The following is a 17,400-nucleotide window of genomic DNA, read 5'->3' on the forward strand; positions in this document are numbered from 1 at the left end:
TCACTGAAATTCGTAACAGCACATCTTGTATTTTTTGCATGAATTATTGGAGATTTTTAATTCGCTTCACTCTTCTGATGCAGGTGTTAAAGGGCCTGTAGAGGGTCTCAAAAACCACTTTTTACTTAAAAGCTTTTTCACAGCAAAGGAAACCATAAGCAAAATGAAAAGATAGCCTACGGACTGGGAGAAAATATTTGCAAACGATACTATTGACAAGGGATTGATTTCCAGAATATACAAATAGCTCATCAGAAAAACCCCAAACAACCCAATCAAAAAATGGACAGAAGACCTAAATAGACATTTCTCCAGAGGAGACCTACAGATGGCCAGGAGGAGGCACACGGAAGGATGCTCAGCATCACTGGTTATTAGAGAAATGCACATCAGAACTATAAAGAGGTGTCTCCTCATGCCAGTCGGAATGGCCATAATCAAAAAGTCTATAAATACTAAGTGCTGAAGAGAGTGTGGAGAAAGGGGGCCCTCCTACACTGCTGAGGAGAGAGCAGTGCAGCCACCATAGAGAACAGCATGGAGGTTCCTTAGAAAACTAAAAATAGTTACCATATGATCCAGCAATCCCACTCCTGGGCATATATCTAGAGAAACTCTAGTTTGAACAGATACATCACCCCACTGTTCATAGCAGTGCTATTTACAATAGCCAAGACATGGAAACAGCCTAAATGTCTGCCGACAGATGAATGGATAAAGAAAAAGTGGTATATTTACACAATGGAGTATTACTCAGCCATAAAAAGAATGAAATAATGCCATTTGCAGCAACGCAGATGGGCCAAGAGATTATCGTATTAAGTGAAGTAAGTCAGACAGATATCTTATCAGTTATATGTAGAATCTAAAAAAAATGATATAAACTTATTTACAAAACAGAAAGAGACTCATAGACATAGAAAACAAAGTTATGGTTACCAAAGAGGAAAGGGTGTGGGGAAAGATTAATTAGGAGTTTGGGATTAGGAGATATATACTATTATATGTAAAATAGATCAACAACAAGGACCTATCGTATAGCACAGGGAAGTATATTCAATATTTTGTAATAGCCTATAATGGAAAAGAATCTGAAAAAGTATATATATGTACACATATGTACACGTATATATAACTGAATCATTTTGCTGTACACCTGAAACTAACACAACATCGTAAATTAACTATACTTCAATTTTAAAAAGGTTAAACCCCCCTTGCTTTTTCTTTATCGCATTCGTTGATCCTCTGCAGCCTTTATGTGGCATCCTTGTCTATTAAAGTAGTTTAACCTTAGCACAAATAGCTGTGGCCACTAAAGCATCACTTACAGCAGAGCAGCCGTCGGGCATTGCTGTGCGATGCAGTTTCTCTTTCTGAACCACGACTCTGGCTCTTCCTGCCCCTGCCCCACATCAGGCCTCCTGAGGCTTCCAGTCCTGTCGTAAAGGAACTGCTGCCCAGTCTGTGTCCCATCTCCCTACCTTCTCAGCGGTGTCACCAGATATTCTCCGCCTTTGAACCTGGCGTGCCTGTGTCTGCTGCTCTGTGTTTTGTGCTGTTGCCGTGGGTCTGCCTGCAGTCTGGCTCAGGCTGCTCCCCCTGCCTAGGATTCCCTGTCACGTAATCCGGCCTGTTCTTTTAGGCTCAGCTGAAATACCACTTATTCTGAAACCCCTGGATCTTTTGACCTAGAAGCGTTTACTACCCCTGTAAATTTTGTAGTACTTCAACTGTACTTAAAATGTAAACTTGGCTTTGTGAGTATCCACATGTAGTTTTTCCTAAAGTGTGTATTTCTTGAGAATAGGGTCAGTATCATTAAGAAGTCCCCAATGTCTCTTGAGCCCTGGGTCGTCTGCCTCCTGAGTCCGCGTGTGCTTGTCACCCACCCAGCTGCTGCTCAGAGCCCTTAGGTACTTGTTAGGGAGTGTGGACAGTGTGTCGCAGGCACTCGGTAACAGCTGCTGAATGAAGAAAAAGCACCTGCACTTGATGGCAGCTCTTTCTGGTGGTCACAGGCCTTTCCCCTTCCTTTTTAGTGTTTAGCTGTACTCCAGATCTGTGCTCTGGTAACTTCTAGCCACTTGAGGCTATTTAAATTTAAATGTTAATTAATTCATTCATTAAAATGAAATAAAACTAAACATTGAGTTCTTCAGCCGTACTCGCTGCACCTCAGGTGCTCAGTGGCCACGTGTGGCTGGAGACCACTTTGTCGGACATTTCCACCATCCCGGACAGTTCCCTTAGCACAGCGCTGGTCCAGTGGGCAGCTTTGACTCCTGTCTGGGTGATCCCTGCGCATGTGCGGTAGGACTGTGTGATGAACTCCAGCACAGGGATAACCTGGTAGACAGACAGCGTCCTATGGGAATACGCCAGTGCGCACTGTCATGAAACACTTTCCAATTCGGTTTTTTCCTTGTTAGGTCATCCCAGCCGTTTTCTGCAGATACTGTGCAAATGCAGGAGTCTGTGAACTGCCCTGGAGACACTTCCCTGTACTTAGCACAGCACCCTCACCACCCTGCGGCAGATACGCATCCCCAGAAACTGAGTGTAGAGAGTTAGCCACACCGCGAGAGGCAGAGGGGAAGCCTAGCCTCGTAGCCCTCTTGCAGTCTCAGTTGGACATGTTGCCTGTAATGAGCGGAGCTTCTGCACCTTACCTCTCCTGCTTGGATGTATGCGCCTGCGCAGTAATTGCCTTGGGGCCCTGGCTGCAGCCCCACTGATACCTGAGTAGCTCTTTCCGGTCGTGGATGTCTTCTTCCCCAGTGGTCTCGTTTAACTTCCACCTCAAGTGAGTAAGGCAGGAGGCGATCCTCATTTGGCAGGCAATGAAACTGAGTTTCGGAGAGGATAAGTAACTCACCCAAATAAACATAAGCAAGGATGGATAAACAAATAAACATGTTAGGACGGAACCTCCAGCCTCACATTCAGAGCCTCCTAGTTTCACAGCACCCAGACCCTTCCCAGCTGGGGCACTACCACAGCTGGCCCTTTCCTCATCACAGGACACTCTGGAGAACTCTGACCTCTTTCAATGATCTTTGTCTTTATTTCTAACTACATTAATGCTTAAATTGTTCATTTTTTATTAACCTTCTCTTCTTACATGGCTCTGCTTGGATTAATATACAGAAATCTGGAGTTGCAGGAGGGTAGAGTTTGTTATGCACACGGCATGGCGCATGGATATGTCATTCATCCGCACTGCTCTGGAAACCCGATCAGTGGGTTGATAGTCAAGGGCCCTCTGATTTGCTCATTTTCCCCAGTGTCATAGTGTAAGTAAGTGTTGGTCTGCGATTTGAACCCCATGTTTTTATTAGTTTTTATTACTTCAAGTCTCACTAAATTAAGCTCTCCTTCTCGTATGATCATTAATTTACACTCTCAATGCAGGTGTCGAGAAGCTAGACAGTTGTGCTTGTCTGGAGACTGTGGGTTAGCGTGCTGTTCTGGGAGGGCCATAGGCAAGAACAGGTGACAGAACAACTCGATTAAGCATTCACTTAGGGCTATTTTTGAATTTTCCTCTAAGCAACTTAATTTTACATTCATTTTATGCTCATGTTTTGGCTTCATTTGTCCCCAAGCTTGAGATCGTGGAAATTAAAGGACTTGGCTGGTTGTAGCATTTGTATGTGATACCTGCAATGTAGTCCCTTTGTCAGAGGCATAATTAACAATATGATTTGTACGTCTTCTGCCTTCTGGTATTCACAACACAGTCTGTAAACTTAATTAGTTCTTGGAATAGCAAATGTTTCAAAGATAATAAACACTTTCCCTCTGAATAATGTGTTGAATGGTTATATATTCACAGAAATTTACTCTCTGCTACTCAAATTAGGATGCTGATAGGTATGCTTCTCAAGGTAAACATCACCTGCAGTTGCATATTCCCAGATTACACTGTCTTCCTGTGCTTTTCATGGGGGAAATCAGGAATGGAGCTCAGATAATTCAGCCTCCATGATATTCATTATGGTTCCATTGTATGGAGAACAGCTATGCTAATGTCATTATATAGATGCTGTTTTTCCAAAAGCTGATGGTGATCGTTATGATGTATACTGGAGGTGGAATGGGGAATCACGCCCACCCCCACCGCAGTACTCAGTTACCCCTGCTATTGAACTAGAGGAACCAGAGGAACTAGAGGAAGGGGCTGGATGCCATTAGGTCAGTGGCTTCCAATCCCACAAACTTGGGTTCCCCCCATTTTTCACACCCGTAGAAAGGAGGGCTCAAGATGGCTCAGTGACTTGCCAGAGGTTCTCTTGCGGTCCAGCCCGGGCTGCCCCTCCGACACCCATGTCCTCCCTACCACTTTACTGCCTCGTTTGTGATTAGTTGGGTCCCTCGAGGGCCCTCCAGAAGGCCCAGCATGGTGCCTGGCACATCAAGCTGAGACTTCCCGCCTGTTGATTCCAGGGACTTCCTCTGCATCTCCAGGAATTTACCGAGGTGGTGTGTCCATCAGGGTCTAGTCAGGTAAACAAGCACACCGGGTGTTTTAACAGAAGATTTAAGATGAAGAGTCGGTTGGAGAGGTGCCAGATGACTGAAAAGCAAATGAAGGATACTGAAGTGACGCCGAAATAGTCACACAAGCTCTGCCAGGAGCCGCACCTTTAGGGCTGGAGGAACAGAGGTACCCGTGGGGCTGGACCAAGACCCCTTCGGTCTGGTTGCTTAGGAGCTTGGAAGGGAGCTCACAGGGCAGCACTCAGGCTCTGAGGAGGGGGTCTTGGCTTGCTGAGGGGGGGTGCAAAGAATATGGTTCCGGGGATATGGGGGCAATCACTGTCATTGCCAGAATTTAGAAGCACTGTTTTTGGTACACTGCTAGGAACTGTGACAAAATGGAGGAGATGGTCCCCCTACCCACCTCGTCCCCTGCCCTGGCAGAGGGGACACGGGGCTTGCAGCGTCCCTGGCCGGCGTTCTTGCACAAGGTGTGGGTGGGTGTGTATGGAGCTGAGAGAGAATAGCTTAGTAACGGGCATGGACTGTTTGTTTACGAAAATGAAAGCTAGATGACTTGCTTTTCACTTATTTAATTCAAACTTTGGATATTCTTAAAAGTTCATCAAGCTTTACTGTGCCTCTCCATGAAGGAGATCATCATTCACTCTCATGCGCTCAAATATTTTTTGAATGCATGTTATATTCATGGTACAGAACTAAGTACTGGGCATGTGGTGATTAATAACACAGTTTTATGTGTGTAAAAGCTAGTCGATGAGACATGGCAAGGACATATGTAATCTCAGGGTCGAAAGGAACCTTCATGTTCAACTTGCCATCAGATGATTGTAACATTCCAGCCTGTACTGGTCAGGCCTCTATAGATGAACTTAAAATCTCTCTAAGGTAGCTAGTTCCATCTTTGGAAAATACTATTTTTAGGATCTTTATCTCTAAAATTTGAGCGGTAGCTCCTTTCTCTGTTATTTCTACCTTTTGGTTTTAATTTGATGCCACTGGCCTTCTTACTGACCAAATCTAATCTCTTTTATATGACATACAGAAATATTTGTATATAGTTAATGATTCTCTCCTGAATCATTTCTCCTTTTGGATAAGCATTTTCCATTATTTCAGTTGGTTTTCCTAGACAGTGCTTTTCAACTTCTTCCTGTTGTTTTTCTCCTTTAGAGAGCCTTTTTAGACACTTTTTTTCTCTAGTCATCCTCCTCCTCTTGCCCCCTTCCCCAGTGAAATAGTGGTACTTTACATACACTGTATGTCTGATTATGTACTGTGGCCCTGTGGTGAGCTGGTAACCACTGGTGCTGTAAAAATTGGTGAATTCTCAGAAGTGGTCCCAAGGAACAGGTCTCTGGAATCCTGGCCATGTTATTAGTCTTCATGTTCTCGTTACTCGTTCGTAGAACAGATCAACACATTATCCCACCTCTGTGTTTAAGAAAAGAGGATAGAGGACAGTCAGACGTCAACCAACCTGAGATACTTACTGTTAGTTTTAGTCTGTGTTTATCTTTTGATTCTGTCTCTTTTGCCCAGGTAGGCCACGCAGTGCAGTTCTGCAAAGGTAAAAGCTGTCTGTATATTCAGCCTTAAAATAGATGAGTCAGTTGTCAGTAGATTTGACAAGTGGAACCCACTAGCGGACATACTTGCATAACCAGATACTTCATGGTTGAAGGACAGAATGAAAACAAAGGGATGCTATTGACTGGCTTTAGCGTATTTTCCTGTGAGATACTAGATGATTTTAATGTACAGCTTGGTCTAGAATGTGAAGATCTATACCTAACTTGACAAAAAGAAAACCCCAGTGGGAATGTCCACTGTGAAGAGATAGCATCTGACTCCTAAGGAGAAGGAAAGTATAAAATGTGACTGGAGAATGACTTCATTCGGGTAACACTTCCTGGCTTTAAACTGACATGGGAAAACGCCCTCATTTTCAACACTTGAGTGTATCTCTGCTCAGGTGTTTCCTGCCCTCAGAGGCTGGAACTATTAAAGCGAATGCCGATGGATTATCTGTCAGTGTCTTAACTTTCTATGATGATTAAATCTAAGTGACAAAATACATGTTTCTGCTGTAATTGTATTTTGTCTTCAAAAAGTGTTTTATGCCCGTTTGGCAGTTTTTAAGTAGCACAGAAGAGCACTGAGTTATGAGGGAAATAGACTATTTTAGGCATCTTGTGTGTTTTGTATTAATATTAAGCTGCTTTTTTTTTTAAAAGAGATGTTCGTTATTCCAGCATATATATCTGTTATGGTTTGGTCGATATGCCTTTTAAACAGCATTGGAGTAGACACTCTTTGGGATCTGGTTGCAATCCTTGATCACGCTACTTATTTTTAGAGTTCTTTTTATAAAAGTGACCCTATAGATAATCATTTTATGAAAAAAAATACGGTTTAATGTCTTAAAGATTATTTCCCCTAATTATTCTCTTTGCTGCATTAATAGAGATGGATTATGATTATAAACTGACTAAAAATGTTTAGCTCAAGCATGATTCTACCCCACTTTGAATTCATTTTGAATAGTCTGTCCCACCCATAGAGTTTGTATTATTGCATATCTAACCAGTATTAAATATTCATTGGTAATCTTATTACATATGAAAGTAATAGCGAGCAAGGTGCTCATATTATATGATATGGTTGTTATAGAATATCATTAGTACAGTCATATTTCTATCTCAGAGTGTGATAGTGCCAGCGGGATAAATGAGAAAGACATTGAATCTTCACACAAAGGAAATGGGTTTTATAATGAGTGCAGTCTGAACAGAACTAATCTCTTTCTTGGATCATTACTTCACCTAATCATAAAACCTTTTTTAATTCAAATCCTTGCAGGGTTCTAATTGGTGACCTCTGGAGCCTGATAATTGTTTAAGATAGCTGGTCTTTTGCAGTATACTTAATGATGTCTGCAATTAAAAGTGAGAAATGTGGTTTAACCCTTAGGCAGGTGTAAGTAAAAAGTGGAGTTTCCTTTTTTCAGTCTTCAGCAGTTATTTCCCTTCCTCCTCCCAGGAGTTACTGACTTCAGTCGTCATTAACTTGAATTAACCTAATGCACTGTTTTCTTCGATTAGTCTGTGGGTTTCCTGAATCTTCCTTTGACAAATGTATTGGGTTAAATTAAGAATAATCCTAAATCATCTGGAATAGCCAAGGGGTGGGTCTGTTTGGGAGGCGAGAACTCCTGGCCTCTCTTTCCTCCTTTGTCTAGGTCCACCTTTCTGCTCGTCTTCTTGCAGAAGCTGAGACATTTCTGTGCAGCCAGTTTCAGTGAATATTTATTTCAGAGCTTTCCTCAGTACCAGCAGAAAATGAGTCACTACAGGTAAATTTGCCAGTGTTAGCCATTAGGACTGGTAAACCTGCGGGTGACCCCGAGCCCCATCGTCCCTCATCTCCACTGCTGTGAGTGGAAGCACACTGGAAATTAGTTTGCGCTGTTGTACACTTATTATGCTTTTATTTTCTTCCATTGCTTCTGATATGTTTCTCAGTAAACAGCAGATACTCAATGAATACAGTTGACTGACTGTTCCTATAAAATCCTGTTGATATATTGGAGGTAGAATTTAATCTTTATATTACCATTATATTTGGAAGGTTTTGATTTGTTTTGAAGTGCCCACAAAGATCAATCAGTCAACCTAAGACAGAAATAGAAAATTTTATTTGTGCTAAATTGAGGATTATAACCTGGGAGCATCCTCTCAGAACGCTCCAGGAACGGTTCTGCCTGTTAGAGGCCAAGGCAGTTATATGTGTTTTTGAGGCAGAGGACTGTATATTGAATGACATACTATGGACCGTTTACGCAGTGCACATCTAAGCTTATAAAGTAAGAAGTGGGTCATGGGTCAGCATGATCTCTTACAGGATTAAGAAGGGATGTTGTCTTTCAAGGAGTTGTCTTGTTAATGTTTGGAGAATGTTGCTCTCTGTGGTGAGCAGATGTTTCTGCCAGTGGGGAGGTTTGGCAGATGTATAATGCAGATACACAGTGCACACTAGAGGGGAGAGGTCAAAGAGCACAGAAAATTGTTTTATGTTTAAATTTTTCTTATTTTGCCATAAAATATGGATTTTATTTCACAGAAGCCAGTTGTATGGTATTTTGGAGAAGAGGTTGAGAGTCAGACAATCCTGCAGTCAAACTAGTTCTGTGGCTTACTGAGTGTAAGAAAACAGGGGGTGATACTTCCTGTCCCAGCGCTCTGAGCACTTGTGTGGGCGTCATGTGTGTAAAGTCTCCAGGGGAGTGTCTAGAAAATAGTCAATGTTCAGCTTGTTAGATTTTTTCCTCCCAGTTTAGGGAACATCTCATTTCTGATTTCCATTCCTTGGTCTTTACTGTTTTAAAATTGTAAAAACCCTTTGCAGTTAGAAGTTTATTTTGAAAATTGTTAGACTTTAGTAACAAAATCCAGTAACCTACTCATTTCTGTAGGTCTTTGAGTCTTCCCCCTTGTTTAGAAGGCAAGTTCATTTCCCTGGGGCGTTGAGGGATCATCATGTCTTGTCTTTGTATTTCTTGCTTTCTGCCATGATGCCTTTGGTTTGGTGCATGACTGTGTATATTTTAGGGGAAGCTAGAGGGTCAGTACACTGGAAGCCTTTTTCTTCTCTTAAATCAATTTGATAAAATTTGTTCTAATAATTCTTAGTACTCATTATTTTTTAATTATCTGAATTTGAATCTATAGAATCATATTGCTTTCACAAATTGTTGAAATCCATTCTACAGTGAGATACGTGTAAATCAGTCATCACAAATTAGGCACTGTAGTAAGTAAACAGTGATCTATATTTACATTATGTATTATAGTTTTCAAATCCCTTTGATAAACATTATTTCTTTTGATACATGTAATAACTTGGTGAGTTTTCCCCCAAAACTAAAAAATAACCCAAAGAATTTTTTTCTCACTGAAAATCAGGATCCCTTTACTATAGTAATACCAAGAAACTAGAGGGAGCATGGATTTAGGAATCAGATACACTGGGGTTGAAATCTTAGATCTGGGTCTGCCCGGGGATCTTAGCTAAGTCAGTGGATGTCTGTAAGCAGCTGTTGCTTTTCTGTGCAGTGAAGGTTGTATCTACTCTGCTCCGTCGTTAACAAGAATAAAATACCTGGACAACAGTCAGTAAATAAATTCCAGCTGCCAATAGTGTTGTTATGTTTTTGTTAATTATCCACGATGGTGGAATTACAACTGACTGTTGAACATGGGTTTGAACTATGTGGGTCCGTTTATACACAGATTATTTAAAAACAGCAAATACCACAGAGCTGCCACCCACAGCTGGTTGTATCCTCAGAAGTAGAACTGTGGATACGGAGGAACCGTGGATTTGGAGGGCCAAATTATACATGGATTTTGGACCGCAGGGAGGATCAGCGCTTTGACCCCTTCCTTGCTCAGGGTTCAGCTGTAATTCCTTCCTCCTGCCTCCCATTCAGCCTTTTTTCCTTCCTGGAGGAATTTGACTGTCATTTTCTTGTGTGTATGTTTAGTCGTATGCATTGTGTGTGTGTTTAAGGATACTTTGTGTACACATATTAGCTCTGTCTTTATAAAAATAGGTTTACTTCCAAGCATTTTAATATTTAGAGTATTGACTTTTTTCTGCTCTCTGGATGGTGTATTGTTATGTATTTATGATGAGCTTGTTCATCCTTATTAGATGGTGATATGCATCTCCACTCTGCTGTGCCGTTTATTTCTGTTTATGGAAGATTATTTGCAAGATCGTGAGCTTTATGAATCAATCTAGTCTGGACAGGTTTTAGTATATTCAACTCTGGTTTGAATCTAATAGGTGTTCTGTTAGGTTTGGATTGCTTTAAATAAAACAATTCCTTATATAATTCCTTAGTGAAAACATTTGTCATTTTGGAGGTTAAAAAATTTCTTTTCAGACCAGCAGCCGCAGTAACATTTTAGTCATCTGTCAGATAGAATTTACAGTGGCTGCGAACACTATATATTTTAAGATCAATTCAAATCCTCCAGCTGGGCTCTCGTATTATTTTGAAACAGATTTCTGAATGTTGAGCATGTAGGTATTTTCATTCTTACTTGGACTTCTTGTTTCCTTGCAGATCCAGGCTGACTCCTGTCCTTGAACAGTTTCACACAGAGTTAAGGGCCTTGAAAGGGGGCTTCTTGGCCAGGTTACTGTCTCCTCAGCGCTTCCCTCTGCAGGCTGGGTTGTATTCTTTATACTCTTCTGAACCTTTCATGGATTTTTATTTTACAGCGTGTAAATGACTAATAAGCTGGGTTTTGCTGTTAGCTGTACCTTCATGTGAATCCTGACTTGGTACTTAGAAACTATCCAATCTTTGACAACTTCTTACCCATTTGAATCCTCAGGGTCTTATTCTGTAAAGTGAAGGTGACAGACAGATCATAGGTTCGTTAGAATAAAGAGGGAGAGACTTCTAGTCAAACACGCAGCCCCATTCCTGGTGAGTCGTTATCAACAAAGTAATAACGATAGTTATTTCCTTAGTGCTGTCATAATAAGTGATTTCTAAAATGACTTCCATTGCTTTTCCGTATTTTGCTGTGTAATATTACATGTGGTAAAATGGGAACTTCTGTGTGTGAAGGAGACATCAGAAACTCTTTTTGAAGCTTCCTTCAGTTTCCCAAGGGTGTAGGGCTGGAGAGCTGCTTTTCGCCCCATCAGGTCCCGTTTCCGCCCTCTGCTCTGTGCCCAGGGGGCCGACGCGGATGCCGAGGGCTGCATCAGCAGAGGCTCTTACCCTCTGGTCCTGCCTGGTCCGCCCCTCCCAGGAGGAGGCCGCCAGCAGCAGGTCTGCAGGAGGAGGTGAGATCCCAGTGTGTGTTCCCTTTGGCGCCTCCCTGTAGGGTCAGCAGGAGCTGGCTGCTTCCCTCTGGAGAAGTGACGTCCCCTGCGGGGCCTCTGCAGCGCTGTCTCCCTTCTTCTCCTTTCCCTGCCACTCCCTGCTTCCAGCTTTGGGGCAGTAACACCTCCCTTCCCAACTACACCACTCTCCGCTGCTACCGTTGCAGGATCTCCACCCCTGTGTATATGGGCCCTTGGTTAACTCTCTTCAGATTTTCCGCTTGAAATGCCATCTGTTTCCTCTGGAATCCTGTTCCCCGGATCTTGCACCCGAGCAAGAAGAGAGGCTCTAGGAATAGGCAGAGTTGCAGAGTATCAGGGTTTCTCACTAACAATTTCCAATCCTAGAGGATAAATTCCATATGGGCTTAGCACAAGAATTCATCGGCTCACTAATACATTCTTTCACGGACCTGTTTTGTGAAGAATGTTTGTTTTCCTTCACAGAAGCACAATGTACCACAGGCTTTACTGGGGGCTTGGCTGCACAGGTTCTAATGACCTGTCGATGGAATGTGCTGGGAAAGTGTCCTGGACTTGGAGTCCTGAGTGTGAGTCTTGGTAATGTTGCCTGCTAATTGTGTGACTTTTAGAAATGTATTTTGTAACTTCTCTCATGTGCAAAATGTGAGTAACAGTTCACTTTGTTGGAATATTGTCAGAGTCATGTGAGATGAAGCGGTGGAAATACTGTACAGCGGGTAGAGCCAGGTGCGTGTGTGTTGTTTGTGGTGGTGAGCGGTGCCCGTGTGCACCTGTGAGCACGAGCCCTGACGACGTGCCCGGCACTGTGAAAGGAGTTAAAAGGCGGAGCTAGCAGTCTGCTGGGGAAGACACTGAGACATTGAGTAGGAAGGCACACGTGTGGTGAGCATTGCACTAGAATGCTGTGTCGTTCAGGAGAACTAGGCAGGGGATTCAAAGACAGCCTTTCTAGGAAGTGTTATTTAGGCAGAGGCACCAGAGAGAAGGCTGCTGTTAGGCAGAAGGTCCCCAGGAGACTTCCAGTCTTGGAGAACAAGTGCAGAAGCCGGAGCCCCAGTGAGCTGCGGCTTTAGGAGCTGGGACAGAGACGGGAGTTGTGGGTGGAGGATATGGGAGGGCAGAGGGCACAAGGGCGCCTGTGTGTTTACTCTGATTGGGTCTCAACCAGTGTGATGCCTTCTCTGAACAGGAAGGGTTTGCCTCTCTGATGGCTGTCTGTCCACTTGAAATGTAAATAAACCCTCTAGTTCCTCCCTCCTTTGTTGTTCATGCGACGGATTGTTTTATTATCCAGCTCTGATTTAGTCCGCCTCCTCTCTCTCCACATTCCATCCGTATCATTTGCACTCAGCTGCAGGACCACTTTCCTTAAGGATGGCTCTCATCCCTCACTCTTCAGCAGACAACTTGCAGGATCTCCCTGTTGTTACCGAACCCCAGTAACTCAGTTTTGACATTAAGAACTTAGCCTGCCTTTTCATGCTTTTGTCCTCATTTCTTCTTTTCTGTGTTTGCCAAAGAGAACCAACCCCTTCTCACTCTGAAGCTGTTCAGTCTTTCTGCAGGAACCCAGGATGTGGGCTCAGGAAATTGAGTTCTTGTCTCAGCTGGCTCACTGACTGGCTCTGCAATCACAGGGTTCTGTCGTCATGACTTGTGAGGTTTATTCTATTTTGTACTGTTACAGGAGGAAAGGGGAAAGAAAAGCAGAGCTGCACGTGTCAGCTGTAGAGTCTAACTCCTCAGATGAAGGAGGTAAACTGGGGTTACCCAGAGTTACTTTACTTCATGGAAGAACTCATTAGCTCTTGCCCTGGCAAGCTCCATTTCTCATCCTTTAAGAATTTAGCACGTATTTGCTAGCTTCTTGAAAATTTTCCCAATTCCAAAACTGCTAGTGTCTTTTCTGCAGCACTGTGTACATTGTATTTATTGAAATGCCACAGATTTTTGTATCTTCTATTCCAAGCCCTCCTCCAGCTTCTCCAGTGTATCAGAACTCAAGCAGCTGTTTCTGGATAGATACCAGTTCCTCCCTCTCCCACCATGTGAACCCCATTGCATTTAAAGTATTATTGGATTCTCAAAATATTGCACATGTAATTTTCAGAAACATATCTGTTGCTTCAAATGGGGTAAGCAGTCTAGGTTAATTCCTCATCATAGTTTCAGTGAAAGAATACTTTAATGAAGAACTTAATAAATGATTAAGAGAGAGTGAAGCTCTGGATTTTCAGCCAAGATGCAAAATATAGACATGGCTAGTTCTGTATAAATTCTTATTTTATTCTCTTTTAGTATTTTTAAAAAAATCTACAAAAAGACTGGTTAAAGATTTAAATTTTTGCAAATTTAAAGGGTAAAATATTCACATGATTCTAAATTTTAAAGCAGTGTAGAAGAGAGATGCAGTGAAAAATCTCCTATTCCTGTTTCCTCCCGCTTGACAGGCAGCCACTGTTATTTGTTTCTTATGTGTTTCAGTAGGGAGATGTTTTCTGTGTGTATACAAGTGAATGTGAATATATATTCTCATAATGTTTTACACAGTGTGTATGTATACACTGAACAATGTATTTCTTGAAGACCATTTCCTGCCAGAACATAAAGAGTTTCCTGATGTTGTAAAGCAGCTGTGTGTGGTTTCATTGTATGGGTGTGCCCTAGCTTATGTAACCAGGCTCTTAGTTATAAACATTTAGATGATTTCCAGTGCTTTGCTATTAAAGACAATGCTGTGAATGGATAACTTTGTACGTAATAAATATCTATCCAAGTATGTATGTCGGGTAAAATTGTAGAAATAGAATTGCTGCAACAAAGGAAAATGTCAATTTAGATGTGCTTGATTCTGTGAGAGAATTTAAGCAGTTTTAATGAAAATTTGCATTTACATTGCTAAATTTTTTTTTATATTGGAAATTTAACTTACTTAAATTCAAAGATTATTTGGCTGCTTTTTAGAGAATTATGGATTTTAATGTATTTGGTAGGCTAAGATGATGATTGGCCCTTGCTTAGGGAGCTTGGGACTAGACCAAGACAAAAACAAAAACGAAATGGAAAAACAAAAACCAAAGAAGACATAAATGACACTAGATTTGCGGGCTGACAGGAGTCCGGTGTCCATCGTTTGAAAATACAGCATTTTAATCCCCTACGTTGTCTAAAACCTAATCACATATTTGCTTATTATTTCTAAGCTGGAAGATGGCATTTGTCCATTAAACTATGTAACAAATGTAATCTGGGATTAGTGAAAGTCAAATCCCCCATGTGTTCGACCTTGAACATCTGAGTATGTGGTTGCCCTTTATATGCTGCAGCTTACTAAGGTAGGTGTCGAGTGTCTGCCCTTCCCTGGGAAGACCAAGGGAGGGTAGCGTGGATTTTGGAACGTGAAACTCCCAGTTAGGGACAGTTTCAAGATCTCATACATAGGTCATCATGTGCATGCCCCATTATTTTGCATTATGTTTATTGGACTTCATGAACACATCAACCTACTTATAATCTTCAGTCAAGTAGAAAATACAGAATTGTTGATTGAGCAGTGCCTAAAAACGAAAGTTTTGACCAGTTTTGAATTTCATCCCTGGAGGGCACAGGGCCCTGAGAGAAATAGAATAGCCATGATGTAAACCGAAATCTGTTTTACTCTCGTGACAGGGTGGGGGGGCTCCCTCCACTGCTGTGTGCTGGGATAGGTGGAGTGCATTCAAGCCTGCGTGCTTAAACATGGCATCAGGCTTTAATTTTTTAAAAGAACTTTTGAACAGTGAAATGTTGTATTTCATCATATTTCAAAGCTTACTTGAGGTAGCAACAAGATTTTTTAGCAATGTAAGATTTGCAAAGTTGACTTTATCTAGAGAGGAAACTAGGTATTTTATATATTTTTTCACTTTTATCTTCCTTTTTAAAATCATAGGCATATCTCAAACTTCAATGTACTACATGGTAAAATAGATAATTTTTCTAATTTTTTTAATCTTACCTTTATCACTTTCTGTGTTACTTCAAATGCTAAATAAACGTCACTGATGCAAGGAGTGACATTTTGAATTCTGATGGAGGAAGTAAATAGTATATTATGCATAAGTTGTAAGTTCTCAGAAGTTTTAAAAATGCTTTGTTATTTAAAAAGAAAATAGTTAAAATCTATTTCGACAAACATACATACATGAAAAATTCTTTTCTCTATGAAGTTCCAGTGTACCTCATTTTGTTACATCTCCTAACTATGCTAAAGATATTCCCAATTATAGCATAAATGGATAAATAAAAATAGTTAGTGTGAAGTTTTTTTCTTTGACTAATTAAAACTGAAGTCATGCATTGTCGTACGCAATGGAGTAGATGACATGTGACTTACTGCTCTTTACTGAGGAAGACAAAACTCATTTAGCTCATAGCCACTATTCTACAATTTTTAGACGCATTGTGTGTGCATGCACACGTGCTGATTTATTCATGGAAAATTTCTGAAGGAGTATGTAAGGTTGTAGAGTGTGTAAGATTATCACCTCTGGAGTGTGGGTACAGGAGAAACTTTCTTTTAATTTTATATCCTATGATACTGTTTTAAATTTTTACTGTATGTATATTTTATAGAAAAATATCAAAATTAAAAGTACCCTTCAAAGGGTTTTTTGTTTTTTTTTTTGGACAGTAGTAACAAGAATTACCTATGCTAAGTTTTACATTTAACATATTTCTGTTTCGATGTATATTATTCCCATGTAGATTCTGTATAGAATGATCAGTTTTACGGGATCAGAACATAGGATAATACAAGACAGCAGACAAAATAATCAGTGTATTTGGAGATTTCGTATTTATCTTTATTCTTAGCAGCTTTGGTCAGAAGCTACAGAGCTAACTGGCTGTTCCTTCCTCTTGCCGCCCTTTTTTATCTTCGGGTCCTTTCCCCCTTGTCTCTCCCCCATTGCTCCTTATCCCTCTTGTATTGTGCTCTCTGACACCAACCAACTCTCCAACACCAACAGATCTGTCTGATGGGGCATAAAAAAACAATGAAAGAGACTGCAGTGCACACTGTCTTTAGAGACAGACAGACCTGGGGGTAAATCCTACCTCTGCCAATTATCAGCAAAGTAACTTTTCTGAATTTCCATTGTCATGTGTTATGAGGATTGAATTTTGTCATGAATATGATGCATATTAAATTTAAATATTCCCAGCTCTACAAGCAAAAGAAATAAATATGTGTGTCCCTTTATACAACGGGTAGCATCTCTCCTTCCTTCTCCCTACTTTGGTCCCTTCTCTGAACCTGGCTACCTTGTGGTCAGTCTGTGGTGTGCAAGTCCATGTCATCATCTGTGCAGCGGTGCCTCGTGCACCTATTTGTGTACCCTTTGTCCAGCCAAATGCTATAGGCAATAATGAGAGGAAACAGCATACTGATATTTTCCTAGATGTGGAACTTGCACATAGTAGGTGCTTAGTAGTTGATGTTTGTTGAATGATGAAAAAATTTTTACCTAAAAGAAGTTTATGTTCCGGTGACTGTTATCTTACTCCAGTCATACCGCTGGAGCAGAACATCATAGACTGGGTGGCTTATAAACAAAAGAAATGTGTTCCTCCCAGTGCTGGAGGCTGGAAGTCCAAGGTCAGCATGCGTGCTGATTCGGTGTCAGGTGAAGTTCCACCTCCTGGTCCACAGATGGCGATCTTCTCCCTGTGTCCTCTGTGGCAGAAGGGGTGAAGGAGCTCCATGGGGCGTCTTCTCAGGGTGGCTGTCCCTTCCTGTGAGCTCTAACTTCAGATCTGATTCCTCCCTGAAGACCTGCCTCCTAGTGCCATCACTCATTCCAATGTATGAATGGTGTGGGCACAGAGACTGTCTGTAGCAGAGGGGCGCCACATTGTTTTTTTCTCCTGGGAGCGAGAGCAGACTTGGGTATAAAGTGCTTTGTGAGTGTCGCGGTGGGAGTGATTGAGTCTCCCTCTCCTGCTCTGCTCTGTGGAGGAAAGGAG

The 17,400-nt window shown here is 41.6% G+C and overlaps 1 protein-coding gene across 3 annotated transcripts in view; it reads left to right on the plus strand.

Moving 5' to 3' along the window:
• Positions 1-17,400, plus strand: part of KHDRBS3 (KH RNA binding domain containing, signal transduction associated 3) — a 139,717-nt gene that overhangs the window by 33,366 nt on the left and 88,951 nt on the right. The window lies entirely within an intron of this gene.

This window comes from Camelus bactrianus, chromosome 25 (assembly GCF_048773025.1).
Source record: "Camelus bactrianus isolate YW-2024 breed Bactrian camel chromosome 25, ASM4877302v1, whole genome shotgun sequence".
NCBI lineage: Eukaryota > Metazoa > Chordata > Mammalia > Artiodactyla > Camelidae > Camelus > Camelus bactrianus.